Genomic DNA, 13,667 nt, shown 5'->3' with positions numbered 1-13,667 from the left:
AAGGGCAAAGATTTTGTTATTTCGTTTCTGCATGTTTTCTGCTTGACCCATGGGTAGTTTTCACTAAAGGCTGGATGAAGTAGTGTTTAATGCTTGCCACAAAATAAGTTCTCTTTTCTTAGTGGATCCAAACAAGAGGGAGAATATCAAGTATAACTTTTCATCAGCATTAGCTATTAAAAATCGTTCGTCATGTAGAGCCCAAGACAGTTTCATATTTAGCAGAAATTACACAAAATTTTTCTTCTTAATGTGATGTGCAGCGGAACGAAGGCCTGACAGGGAACTGAGAGCCCCGTTCTTGGCTCACTGGAACTTTGAGCACCGGGATATAATCTGCTGCTTCTAGTTTGGCGCTCCCCTCCCCTCCACCCCTGTTTGAAAATATGTAAACCCAGGAAAATAACCTTATAACCAGTGTTTCTATAATTGTTTCCCCCAATTCTGGACAACTGGTGAGGCCACACGAGTAAGCCTGGCTTTGTACAGCATCGACTTAATGGTGTTCCTCTGAGATCCGGGGCCCTTGATGTACCTGAGGGCCCTGGTCCACTTGAGCCCCTGCAGGATGGATCAGGTTCTTGGTTCTTGATTTGTTTTGGGGTGTTGCATTCTTAAGGCAGAACTTGGGATGGAGGTGTTTTACAATCAGAATTCTAGGAAAGCAAAGTAACGTTTTGGAGGAGTTGAATTGCTGGGATATGTATGGAGATTATTTTCAGGGTTAATGGGGTGTGGGGAGGCAGTAGACAGAAAGGAAGGTTGCCCGGAGACCCATCTGAAGCCCCCCCATTTGATGAATAAAGATAGGTTATTTAGCGTCAGGGCAGCTAAGAACAATTGACATAGATTGAACTGTGAGGTTCTGGGGCTGTTTGTCGAAACAAAGAGTTGCTAGGGTAAGGCGGTGCTGGCTGTCGGCTCCGGAGGGCAGCTGTCCCTCCCTCAGTGTTGAGCCCTGAGATTCGGCTGAGGTTTGAAAGGCTAGTGTGTTGGGAATAGACACTGGTGGTGGGGGTTGGAGGGTGGGGGAGAGTAGAGGACAACCAGGAGGTTATCGGCACGCTGTTCAGGGAACCAGGTGAGCAGCAGCGGAGGCTGGGATTGGAGCAGGAAAACTGGAGGTGGTGAGAAGCAGTTGGGCCTTGGATGTATTTCAAAGGTAGAAGCAGTAGGATTTGCTGACAGATTGGATAAGGGGTGTGAGGACAAAGGGAGGAGTTGAGTTGACTAGAAGGCTCTTGGCCTGGGCAACTAGATGGGGGGAAGGCTGTGGGTGGAACTTGGTTTAGAGGGCCAGATGGGGAGCTCACTGTAGGCATTTTAAGTTTGTGATTCTGTTAGGGATCCAAGTAGAGATGTCATGTAGGCAGTTGTAAATAGGCATTTGGAGCTTGGAAGAGAAGTCTGAGCTGGAAGTGGCCATGAAAACGCAGTGACGGTCTGTGGTCACCGAGGGAGTGAGCACAGAGAAGACAAGCAAGCCTGAGCCTCGGGTCACTCTGCCATCGAGTGCTCAAGGACGAACATGAGCAGTGTTTGGCACAGAGCAGGTGTGAAGAAGACCACAAGCACTGGCACCATGGGAAGAAGGGAAGAAGTGTCCAGGAGGAGGATGTGATCAACTCTCTGAAGTGTCAGGAAAGGTCATGATGAGGACTGAGGTTTGGCCTTCGGGTTTGGCGACTTGGAGGACACTCTGGCAAGTGCTCGGCGCAGTGTGGGGGCGTGGTCAGAATGAAAGCCCGCCTGGACGGTGGTGTGAAGGGGGAGAGGGTAGTGAGACAGATTGCATCTGGGTGACTTAGGTCCAGGGTGTACGGTCATCCTCACACTTACTCACCGTCTGGGTGCTGAGCAACGCAGCCGGGTCCCTGAGGTCCGTGGTGGTGTCTTCATGTCACGGGCGGGGAAAGGTCAGGTTCAGAGCTTACAGTAGCTTTCTCAAGAGTACGGAGCCGGCAGGCTGATGCCAGGTCTCAGGCCATGCACGCTGTCCTCAGCTGCCCTGTGTCCTGAGGGTGGAGAGACACTGTTGAAGGGGGAAGGGGGTAGTGTGGTTGAAAAGTTGTAGGAAAACGCTTATGTCCTGCTGGAAGTGCTTCTGTTAGAGAATCTGTTTCTTTTTCTTACTTAGAAATTTCACTTCTATCAGAGGGTGGTAGGTGCATGTGTTCAAAAGTAAAACAGTGTTGAATGGTTCATGCAGAACCCAGCGGGCTCCTGTCCTGCCTCCACCATCCGCCTCCCAGAGCTGCCTGGAATCCTGCTTATCTGTTTCTTGTAGCATTTCTGTCCACGGTTCCCAGCAATATCTATGTAGAGGCAGGGCCATCGATGCGTCACTTTTAGAAAAAGTTACATTTTGAACTCCCATCTTCCCCCACATAGTTGTAGCACAATTTTTGTTTAGAACCATAATTTGGCGAACTGTTTTGACTTTGTTAATGTTGCTCACTATTGAGCTGGTGAATGTAGCATGATTATATTCCCTTTTAGTTCCACTTTTTGTTTTCCTGTTTTCTTGAGCTTAACAGTTGCCACTTTTTTTTTTTTTTTCTGTTTGCTTGATATTCTTAAGAGTTCTCACTCTCCCTGACAGTAAGGCCTCTTAATAAAATTTGCCATCTGCTCATGTGTATTCCTTCTGTCTTCACCCCCAGGGACATCTGTTTTCTTGCATGCTGGACAGGTTACTCTCCCATGGTAGCAGGGTTGAGGTGCGTAGGGCAGATCCTGCAGGAGCAGGCGAGACCGGGTAGAGAATCCTGATGGGGAAGACAGTGATGGGGAGATCAGAGGGAGGGGGACGGTGTCCTCCTGAGGGAGCAGGTCCGGGCATGGTGAGTGGGGCTCGTGGTAGTTGGGGAAAGGAATTCCAGGTGGAGAAGGTGAGAAAAAGCAGAGCGGGACGAGATCGGTTACTTTTTGTTAACCTACAAAGCCTGTATTGTGGCGCCTCGCTAGGTGGTACATGTTAACTTAGTTACTGACTCTTCCTTTAAGACCTTTAAATAGATTTCCATGGAAAATGTGACATTCAGATCGTTAAACATCTGTCATAAATTTTTTATTTTTTGAAAGATTTTATCTTTTAAGTAATCTGTACACCCAGTGTGGGGCTCAAACTTACAACCCCGAGGTCAGGAGTCGTACACTCTACTGACTGAGCCAGCCAGGGGCCCCCGTCATAAATTTTAATATTTTCTTAAAACCTGCGCATAGGATATATCAAGACACTTAAATCCAAGAGATCATCTTAAACTGTTGATTCCATGTATTCGTTCATGGCAAAATCTTTATGGACTATCCCGTCACTGAGGCGGCCCAGCCAGTCATCGTGCAGGCGTGACCAGTGCAGCCCCCCGCTGCGGTCGTCAGGCGGGAGCAGGATGAGCGACCACAGGACGTTTCAGAGGCTGCTCTGTGTCTAGCTGGATGCGCAGGATGGTGTGCAGGGAGGCCGCGGTGTCGCAGAGGCGGGCAAGCGCAGCCCTGTCTCCGTGGCTCAGTTAGGGAGGCCCGTCGCGAACTCGGGAACGAGTTGGTGCAGAACCAAGAGTGAGTGGATTGGCTTCTTTTGAAAAGAAGCATCGCGCAGTTTGAAATGCTGAGGCAGGATTATAGGAAATAAAGTCCGTAAGTGCCTTTCAGGACTGCCAACTCCAGGGCACCTTTTACGTAAATGTGCTGCACCTTTTATGTGGGTGCCTGGCTATTCTCATGGACGGTCAGGAGCCTGTGTTTAGTTCAGTGGGTCCGCCGTGTCCAAATGTTACCTGCTTCCTGAAGCTTCTGCTTTATGCTCCAGGCTTTGCGCAGGACACCCTTTATCTTGCCAATAGTAGTTACGTTTGTGATTCAGGAATTCTACGTGAGGGAAGTCGTCAGAATTGTGATACCTGCCGTTTATGTGTGTCATTCATCGTGTGTTTTGAGTTGTGTGTAGTGTTTATAATAACAAGGTAGTGATTACTGCCCCCACGCTGCAGAGGAGAGCCCGGAGCCAGATACCAGTCAGCCCGAGGCTCCACGTGGTGGTGGCAGGCTCTCCTGTTCCTTTACATGAAAGCTTAGCCCTTGCTCTGAAGTGCACGTGGTGCTCCTGTGTGCGGGCTCTGCCTGTGATAGAGAGGGGGAGGGCTGCCGCCCACTGAGCGGTCTGCAGACCCTCAGTATTGTCACGTGCCAGCCGTGCTTCCGCCACGTCGGGATGCGTTGTCACTAGTGTTGCCAACCATTGCACGTGGTTCCCCGTCATTGGTGTTTCTGCTCATACTGAAGAAAGATTATGGATTCATCCCATACTTGTAAAAATGGGAAAATACGTCTGTTTCTGACCCTAGTAGTAGGCAGGCAGCTTTTCCTGTGATTCTTACACTCTGACTAAGGGGGAGAGAGGATGTTTCTTTCTTTCTACCTGCTTTGGCATATCGTTGCTATCTGCCAGGGGGGAGGGGCAAGTGGGGCGTTGGGAGTGGCGATGGCAAGGAAACATGTTAGATTTGTGTCTCCTGCTCATGAATTCTAAGTGCTTTAACAAAATAGACAAACTTTCCATCATTTCTTCTTTGATAAACTGTCTATTAAAAGGATAGGTGTCTCAGCAAAAAATTCAACTGGAAAAATGGTGAGAAGCTTTGAGTAGATACTTCATCCATTTCCTGTAGATAACAACATGCACACAAAAAGACTCTCCCCATCATCCCTCATTAGGGAAGTGCCCGTGACAGCCGCAGTGGGTAGCGCTGCAGTCCTGTGAGAATGCCTCCCATTCCCACAAAACAAAGCAGCAGAAGGGGACAGTGCCCAGGTGCAGGGCTGTGGGACAGCTAGAACTACAACGTGCTTTGCTGGTGGGGATGCAAAGGGTTATAACCACTTTGAAAAAGTAGTGTGGCAGTTTCTTATAAACTTGAATATATACTTCTCATACGATCCAGCAGTCCTACATGAAGGCCTTTACCCAAGAGACATGCAAATTTATCTCTACACAAAGGCCTGCATATGATTGCTTATAGCAGCTTTATTCCTATTTACCGAAGATGGAGAACAACTCGGAGGTCCGTCAGGTGGGAAATGCGTGAACAGGTTGCGGTGCACCTGTGCGGTGGGGCAGTCCTTGTACAGCAACACAGAGGTACTGACTGCTGACATCCTCAGCAAAACAGGAGCGCGTCCAGAGCGTTCTGTTACGGGCAAACACAGAGCTCTGTACAACTGTGGTTCCCCCCTGATAACATTCGGATAAAGGCAAAACTATGGGAACAGATTGGATCAGTGGTTGCCGGGGGCTGAGGCTAGGGGAGGAGAGGACTGAGTACAGGAGGGCGTGAGGGTGCTTCGTGGGTGATGGAAGTAGGCCATGTCTGCCCTGTGATGGTGGTCATACACTGACTGTGTCAGTCAGAACCCAGCGAACAGTGTTTTACTGTATGTAAATTTTACCTCAATAAGCCAAACCCAAAAAAAGGTGGATGACTTATGTATATACACACGTAGGTATTACACACACACACAGGCACACACATTTATACCCACGCTTGAGCTCCCTTTTTCTTTCCAGTGGATTAAATTTAATTTTTCTGGATTAGGTATCCTGAAAGTTTAAATGAAATAGATTGTAGCACAGACACTTTGTGAAAACAGAGGATCTTGGAGTCTTTGGTTGATTTTTACATTCTTATTCACGACCTGAAGGCTTTATAATGTGGTTTGTTTTTGTATAACATGGTTATGTAGTATGGATGTCACGTAATTAGCATAAATAAAAGATGTTTTATCAGTTAAATTATTTTAAGATTCCTTCCATGTTGTTCAGGCTCTTGTAGCTGTGGAGAAAAATAGTTTTACTAGCTTTAAAAATTAATAAATGTTTTCTTTGATTCATGACAAACTTAATTATACAGTCTTCAGCTCTGTCTTTAATCAGCTGTAATTGTAGGGTATGATTATATTTCAAACCGCTAGACCTAAGAATGTACACAGAAAATAATACAAGTTAGCTTCACCAAACGTAAGGCTTCATTGTAGTTGCGAGTCAGGTCTCTTCACAGTATGTAAGAGGGTCGCTTGTTATTAGTATGTGGTGCTTTGCGATGCCCTGCAGAGCAGTTGTTCAGCATTTTTTCCTAATAAACCCTTCTTAGCAAAGCCACAACAGTGGGCAGGGAGGGGGATTAGAGTGGAAAGTTGTGTATTTACTTTTCATTTAAAAATCAAAATCTGACTATAGACAATAAGAAGGCCATTCATTTAAATGATGAGGTCTTCATTATTTTGCGATCAGAGGATATTGCCGTGTGTGGTTATAATGGAATCTGATACAGTAAGATGCAGTGTAAGAGGCCCTTCCTGAGCTGCTTTATGTTTGCTTATCCCGTGCGCTGCTCTGGGGGCTGGGGGCTGGCTTCACTGTCTCTGGTAACCTTGTCCTCTGAATGGTCATCACGTAGTCAATATGCACTAACGGCCTCCGTGACCGTTGTGTTTGGGAACAGAAGGAGTAGGCTGTTCTGCCTTGCGTTTGTTCTCGTCTGACTGTCCCTGTGTTTTGCTGTGGGAATCTGTGCGCTGACTGGTTTTGAGGGTTTGGCCCCTGCTGGGATGCTTCTTACAACTGGCGACCTTTCCAGCTGCTGTCCGCCAGGTGGCTGTCCTGCTGCAGTTGTCACCGTGCCGCCGCAGGGGCGCTGTGTGGGTCCCAGTGTGAGTGGTGTGTGCCGCTGGACAGCCCGCCCACGTGGGGGGATGTCTGCGAACAGCTTACAGTGTGACTCGCTGTTCCACTGAGAAGTTGTATTTGTAGAATAGAAGAAAAACGGATGTGGAGCATGAAGTTTGAAAAGTGTTTAACCGTGTTTGTTTTCTCTTGTGGTTCAAAAGGGTACTTAACGGGTCATCTTAAACAAAATGTACTAAAAGATATTAAACTCCTTTGGGGTTTTTCTGGATGACTCAGGATCCTCAGTACGAACACCTGTCATTTTCAGCGTGTGGTGGCCCCGCTTCTGCTATTTTCCTCAATATCAGGCTGTGTGGCGGGCAGCCTCTGAACGCCCTTCTACCACCCTTTCTAATTTGCTACTCCTTGTTTTTGTTGTTGTTGTTGTTTGTTTGGTTTTAAAATGAAGCCTTGTGTGTTTTTCTGGAAAAGTTGTAAGTAGTATAGGCAACTTCCAAATACCCTTTCACCTAGATTGACCAGTTGTTAACATTTTGTGACATTTGCCTGCATGGCCCCCTCCCCCCACCTCTGGATATAGAAGTACACGTGGCACATTTATTTTCACACACTGGAAGAGAGTAAGTTGCACACTTCACGCCCTTTACTCTTAGGTACTTCAGGAAGTATTTACCAAGAACAAGGACTTTTGGGGCGCCTGGGTGGCTCAGCCATTAAGCGTCTGCCTTCGGCTCAGGTGATGATCCCAGGGTCTAGGGATCGAGCCCTGCATCGGGCTCTCTGCTCTGCTGGGAGCCTGCTTCTCCCCTCACACTCCCCCTGCTTGTGTTCTCTCTCTCGCTCTCTCTGTCAAATAAATAAATAAAATCTTAAAAAAAAAAGAACAAGGACTTTTTACATAGCCCAAAATAATCAGTATAGTTATCAAATTGGCAAATTTAACATGGGCCACTCTGTAGTTTACAGTCCATATTCACAGTTGCTCTGTTAATTACAGTAGTTTTCCCCCATACAGGACCCAGTCTAGAATTACATGTGGTATTTATTGATGTTTCTATGGTCTTTTTAGTCTGGATATGTTTCTCAGCCTTTCTCCATCATGGAGACTGTTCTAATTGTTTTGTAGGTCTTTCTTCCGTTTGGGTTCCTGTGATGTTTTCTCATGATTAAACTCAGATTACGCATTTTGGGGGCCAGGCTATCAGAGAAGTGGTGCTGTGCTTTTCTCAGGGCATCATATCATTTCTCATATCCATTATTCGTCTCAGGATGGCACATGATGCCGGCTTGTTCTGTTATTGGTGAGGTTAACATCTAGGAATTTGTGGGGCTGCAGATTCTTGGACCCTACTCCTGACCTGCTAAGTCAGAAACTTAGGGCTTGAGCCTATGTTTTTAACAAGCCCAAAAAATGATTTTGATGTATTCTAAAATTTGAGAATTACTGATCTCAGGTGATCAAGTTAGGGCGGCATCTGCCTAGTGTCTGCTCTCTAAAATTAGCGTTTATCCTTTGTAATGAATGAGGAAATCTGTAGGGAAATATTTGAGGCTCTGTGACCTTTTGAGCTTTTAAACTGATCGTTTGGCGCCCCCACGGATGATTCTTGCTTGAACTAGTTATTACTAGGTAGTCGTGCAGTGGGGACGCTGTTCTTCTCACCTGTCAGCTGGCATTCTCCCTTAAGGAGAGTTTCCCCTCCTTTGTTGACTCACTCAGTTGTTCACCCAGTAGTACTTCACGGATTCTTGTTTGATTCAGGGGCTTATAGTCCTTAACTCTCATTCATTTTGATGCTGGAATGCCCCCTGATTTGGTTTTCCAAATCATCTCCTGTGTTGTTTTGACACGTCCCCATTCTTTTCTGAGCACGACCTTCCTTTTGGCACAGTAAGATACTCCCAGCATTTCCTGTAGTTTCTCTGCCCCTGTGGTGCAATCAGCTATTTCTCCAAGATTCCCTGGTTCCTTTTGGTGGGAGATGGAATTTAGAGGCCGGGATCTGAGTGGGAGGTGTGCTCCTTTGCTGCCAGCTATTACTGCTTCCCAGCGCTTCCTGTGTGTGTGCACGTGCTTGTGCAGCTCTGCTCCAGATGCAAACATCTTGTTGTGTTCGTAGGAGCCGACCAGTCTCCGATCAGTTTCATTGGCTTCCAGTTGATGCATTTTCTTCCCTTCTCTTCTCTTTCTTTCGCAGTCTCACATGCACCTTTCTACTTCGATGGTTAGTCAAAGGTTGGAGTAGAATGTATTCTCAGATTTGGGGGTTTATCTTGGGGTTCCCCTGCTTCCAGCATCCCTCCTTTACATATCAGTTGGTCCTCCAGCCCCCATTTCTTTCTTCTGAGACCTCACACCAGTAAGACTTTTGCTTTCTGCCAGTAGAGCTCGCCCTGGGTTGGGAAGCACGTTTAGTCAGAGGAGCAGCAAACTGGCAGATGTCCTGGGGTAACTCCATTGTTCAGGGGAGAGCCTTCAACTCTGGTGTGTGCTTCTGGGCTTCCTGGGTTGTCCTGCCTATGCGCATTTCACTGTCTGCCAGGGATTTGGGCAGTGTATTTATATTCAGCCTTGGAGCTCAGCATTTTGCAGCCCTCTTGTTTCCAAAATTTCCCCCTTAAATTTATAGCCAGTGTGCTGCGCATTAAGGTGGTACGGTAGGGCTGCAGTCCTGCCCTCCCAGAGTTGGGGCTCACAGTATTGCCAGGCAGGAAAGTGACAAACACTCCCTGGTTTGTACCAGATGCAGGGACAGTTCTGACAGTAACTTCTTCTCAAGTGCTTGCCTGCCTTTGGTCATTTTCCAGTTCCTTCAGATGGTTGGTTTTAGTGATTTTGTCTGATTTTTATAATGATCTATGGAAGAAATTGCTCCATTGTCTTCATGTAACCATTACGGAAGGCTCACTCTCCCTTTTGTCTTATTCTTTTCCTCTGAAATCTAGCTTCATCTTTATTTTTGTACCCAACGTTTCATTATGGTAATTTTCAAACAAATGGCAAAGTTGTAAAAATTTATGGTTAACATCCATAGACTTCTCAATCCCCTGGATTTTACCTATCATGTGTTATTATTCTTGCTTTCTCACGTAAATAACCAATTATCCATTTCTCCATATAGTAATCCATTTTATTTTTTAGGCTGTATTTCAAAGTGCGGATATCAGTATACCTCACCCTATGTGTTTCAGCGTGCATATTGTTTACTAGATAGAGTTCATTGTTTGTTTAGCGTATTTTTCTTTCAGTGTAAAATTTCTATACCAGCTGCACATAAGTCAAGTATACATTCACTGAACTGTGGCAAACGCATCCACCTTTGCAACCCAAACACTTATTGAGACATAGACCATTATCATTTCCCCCAAAGGTTCCTTCGTGTCCTTAGTATTCACAGTCCCTGCCGCAACCCCTGCTGCCATTCTCACCCTGACCCCTGACAACTGCTGCGTTCGCCCCCTCAGTTCAGTTCTGCCTGCCCAGGGGTTTCCTGTCAACAGAATCATACCGTGTACATGGTGTACGAGGCTTGTTTTAGCATAGTGTTGCTGAGCTTATCCATGTTGTTAGTGTATCTGTAATTCATTCCTTTTTAAATTATTATTTTTGGGGGGAGGGCAGAGGGAGAGAGAGAATTTTTTTTTTTTAAAGATTTTATTTATCCATTTGACAGAGAGAGAGGAGAGGGAGTGCACAGGCAGGGGGAGCAGCAGAGGCAGAGAGAGAAGGCTCCCTGCTGAGCAGGGAGCCCAACTCAGGACTCGATCCCAGGACCCTGGGATCATGACCTGAGCTGAAGACAGACGCTTAACCGACTGAGCCACTCAGGGGCCCCGGAGAGAGAGAACCTTAAGCAGGCTCCACACTCAGTATGAGGCCGTGTGGGGTTCGATCCCATGACCCTGGGATCACAACCTGAGCCGAAACTAAGAGTTGGATGCTCAACCAACTGGGCCACCCAGGCTCCCCCTTGTCCTTTTAATCACAGAGTTGTGTTACGTTGTATGAGTCTGTCATATCTTGTTTATCCGTTCCTTTCTTGATAAACAGTTTTATTTTTGAAAGAAACTTTTGCTGGATGTGTAGAATTCTAGGTTGATGGTTTTTTTCTTTCAGCATGCTAAACATACTGTCATTATCTTCTCATCTTTGTGCAGATTTCTGAAACTCATTTTCTACAACTTTTCCATCTCTGATACTCTACCTTGCAAATTTGAGCCACTCAGCTTCCCAAAACTTGGAAGTTTTCTCACCTTAACTCCCTGAGGCTGCTGCGCCGTGCTTGGATTCCCTTCCTGTGCCCTGCGCCACGGTGGTTCCCAGCTGAACAGAGAGGGGACGGTGGGGCTCACAGGCCTGTGCCGCTCACTGTCTCCAGATCTGAAAAAAATAGTTTCATGGATTTTTACCGTTTTTCTATTTGTTTACCATGGCGGGGTGGGGGTGGGGGGCATCGTTTTCCGTACCAGTTACTCCTGCACGTCTGAAGTGGATGTCCCTAAGTCAATGCTTTTTAATGGAAAGCAGTTCGTATGCTCTATTTCTAAATTTCCTGGAAAATATTGTGAAAGAAATTTACTTGTTTTAATTTTTTTTTAAAGATTTTATTTATTTATTTGACACAAGAGAGAGACAGCCAATGAGAGAGGGAACACAAGCAGGGGGGCGTGGGAGAGGAAGAAGCAGGTCCCCAGTGGAGCAGGGAGCCCAATGCGGGGCTCGATCCCAGGACCCTCAGATCAAGCCCTGGGCTGAAGGCAGACGCATAACGACTGAGCCACCCAGGTGCCCCTACTCGTTTTAATGTTGATTTAGCTACCGATTTTACGATCTAGAAAATCTCAGGTTGGTTTCCATTTTGACAGAGGGGAACCTGTATTTTGGGCAGACTTTCATTTTAGTTATTTTGTTATTAAACTGGCTTAGGGTAATTGGTTTATTCTGCATCGTATTTAATGGAAAGTAGCATTTCTTGCCTGCCTTAGCAAATGCTGTCCGGTTTGTCATGAACATAACAGTTAATCCCAACTCCAGGAAAAGCCTGTTTGTTCCGGTCTCTTGCCCACCCTGTTGGTGCAGTGTTAGTGTCTCTGAGCCGCAAGGATAGCTGGGCCTGGTAACACGTGAGCATGAATAGGAGGAAACGTGCGAGGATCTAGTCACTCATTCTGCACGTAGCTGAGCTCCTGCAGTGACCCAGGCCCCGTACAGAGGTACTGTTCCTTTTTTCCTCTGATCTTTCAGATGATTGGTTGGAGATTGGGAATTGTTTCTGGCTTTTCTCCTAGTTTTTGATATAAATTTTAGTACCTAAGTCTATGCCTTTAAAAAATACCTTTGTTAATTTGTGAAATTGAGATTATCATTAATAGTTAATGCTAAAACTGTGAGTATTAATCAAAATAATTTTTTATGATATAAATCTTTTATGAAACGACATACCATAAAATGAGTGTGTACGTACCTCGTCGTTTTTACCTACTAGCGATGGCTGCTTTGAAATAGAAAGCCCAGTAGAGTAATGGTGTTTGGGTGTGCGACATAAGTTAGGACCTACTCGAGAATGAGGGACTGACGGTGATTTCTGGGCCCCATGGCTAGACTAGTACTTGAAACTTAATGGGGAAGGATTTGGGCACCTGGAAATGATAATTTTGTTCTGGACCTGCAGTGTTGTTGGAGACCTACCTGTTGCATATTTGTGGAAACTGTTGATCCTACATTTATCATCTTTTGGTGGACCTAGGGCAGATGAGACTTGGTCAGCCCTCAAGCTGAACTTTCTTTACCTGGGAAAACTTTAATCACTCTTGTGTGCGCTTCATTTTGTCATAAATCCTGATATAAATTTCTTGAATGAAAAATTCTTCATTAGTGAGTATATAAGATTTTTAAAATTAATAACTATTGGTCCTCTTGAATTTGACTTTTAATCTTAAATATTTAGATTTATGAAAGATTAGAATATACTTATTAGGCAACGAAGGTCATTTTCTGTTATGGCGTAGACATCTGAAAGATCGTTCGGACAGTTGAAGAAAATATATCCTCCTTTCTGTTTGCCCTCACCCCCTACCTTTTTCCCCCACCTTACTTTTATTTAAGTAAGAAGATGTGAAAGGGAAAGATGGCAGTGTATACCTTTTTATGCAAAAAAAAAAAAAAAAAAAAGGTGGAGCTAGTTGATGAGTGGATTTTATCAGGAGGGGAGGATAAAAAGCCTGGCCGGGTGTTTGCATGGCATTTACACAGTGATCCTGATGGCTGATTTCATATTAGGACCTATTGTGGCTGCTGCCACGAATCAGCCCCCATGGGGCCGCAGACTTGTTTCCTTTGCTGCTGTTTGTGGGCTTGGTGACTGGTGCCTTCTGTCTGCAGCCTGTGACCTTGTGTAAGGGGGTGGGGATGGGGCTGCGATAGGTGCACACAAGGGAGAGAGCGTGCTGTCGTCTCCCGGAACTGTGAGCCTGAGCCTGGGCTCAGCTGAGCGGGAGGTTGTTAAGAATGAGAGTGTAGGGGCGCCTGTGTGGCTCAGTTGTTAAGCGTCTGCCTTCCGCTCAGGGCGTGATCCCGGGGTCCTGGGATCGAGCCCCACATCAGGCTCCTCCGCTGGGAGCCTGCTTCTTCCTCTCCCACTCCCCCTGCCTGTGTTCCCTCTCTCGGGGGCTGTCTCTCTCTCTGTCAAATAAATAAATAAAATCTCTAAAAAAAAAGAGAGAGAATGAGAGTGTACACAGTGTAGTTTTCCACTGTATAGAAAGATCTCGTTGTATGAGGTATGGATTGTAGCTTTGAGGTCATGTGCAAACAGCTGGCAATGTTCTGTGTAAGTTTCAGGCCTAGGAATATGTAGTTCTGTTTTACATTAAACCCTGCAGGTATTGATGCTGTGATTTTTGTGTTCTCTTACTCTTGTTAGATTAATTCACATTTCTGTTATTTACTTAAAGACGGTATTTGATTTCCGTAGAAAGCTTG

The 13,667-nt window shown here is 45.9% G+C and overlaps 2 protein-coding genes across 27 annotated transcripts in view; one reads left to right on the top strand and one right to left on the bottom strand.

Annotated features, from left to right (window-relative positions):
* LOC130543845 (uncharacterized) overlaps positions 1–13,667 on the top strand; it is a 407,309-nt gene that overhangs the window by 6,287 nt on the left and 387,355 nt on the right. Inside the window, exon 1 of one of the 25 annotated variants that reach the window (XR_008959519.1) lies at positions 1,499–5,140. The exons of the other annotated variants lie outside the window; for them this stretch is intronic. The gene's annotated coding sequence lies outside the window, so the exon portion shown is untranslated. Of the gene's footprint in view, positions 1–1,498; positions 5,141–13,667 lie in introns of those variants that run through there. 25 annotated transcript variants of the gene reach the window in all.
* Positions 1–13,667, bottom strand: part of LOC125281957 (focal adhesion kinase 1-like) — a 344,868-nt gene that overhangs the window by 186,306 nt on the left and 144,895 nt on the right. The gene's annotated exons all lie outside the window — the stretch shown is intronic.

The sequence above is a fragment of the Ursus arctos genome, unplaced genomic scaffold (genome assembly GCF_023065955.2).
Source record: "Ursus arctos isolate Adak ecotype North America unplaced genomic scaffold, UrsArc2.0 scaffold_16, whole genome shotgun sequence".
In the NCBI taxonomy this organism is placed as follows: domain Eukaryota; kingdom Metazoa; phylum Chordata; class Mammalia; order Carnivora; family Ursidae; genus Ursus; species Ursus arctos.
Note: the sequence above shows the minus strand (reverse complement) of the source record. Positions and strands in the feature narration are given on the sequence as shown.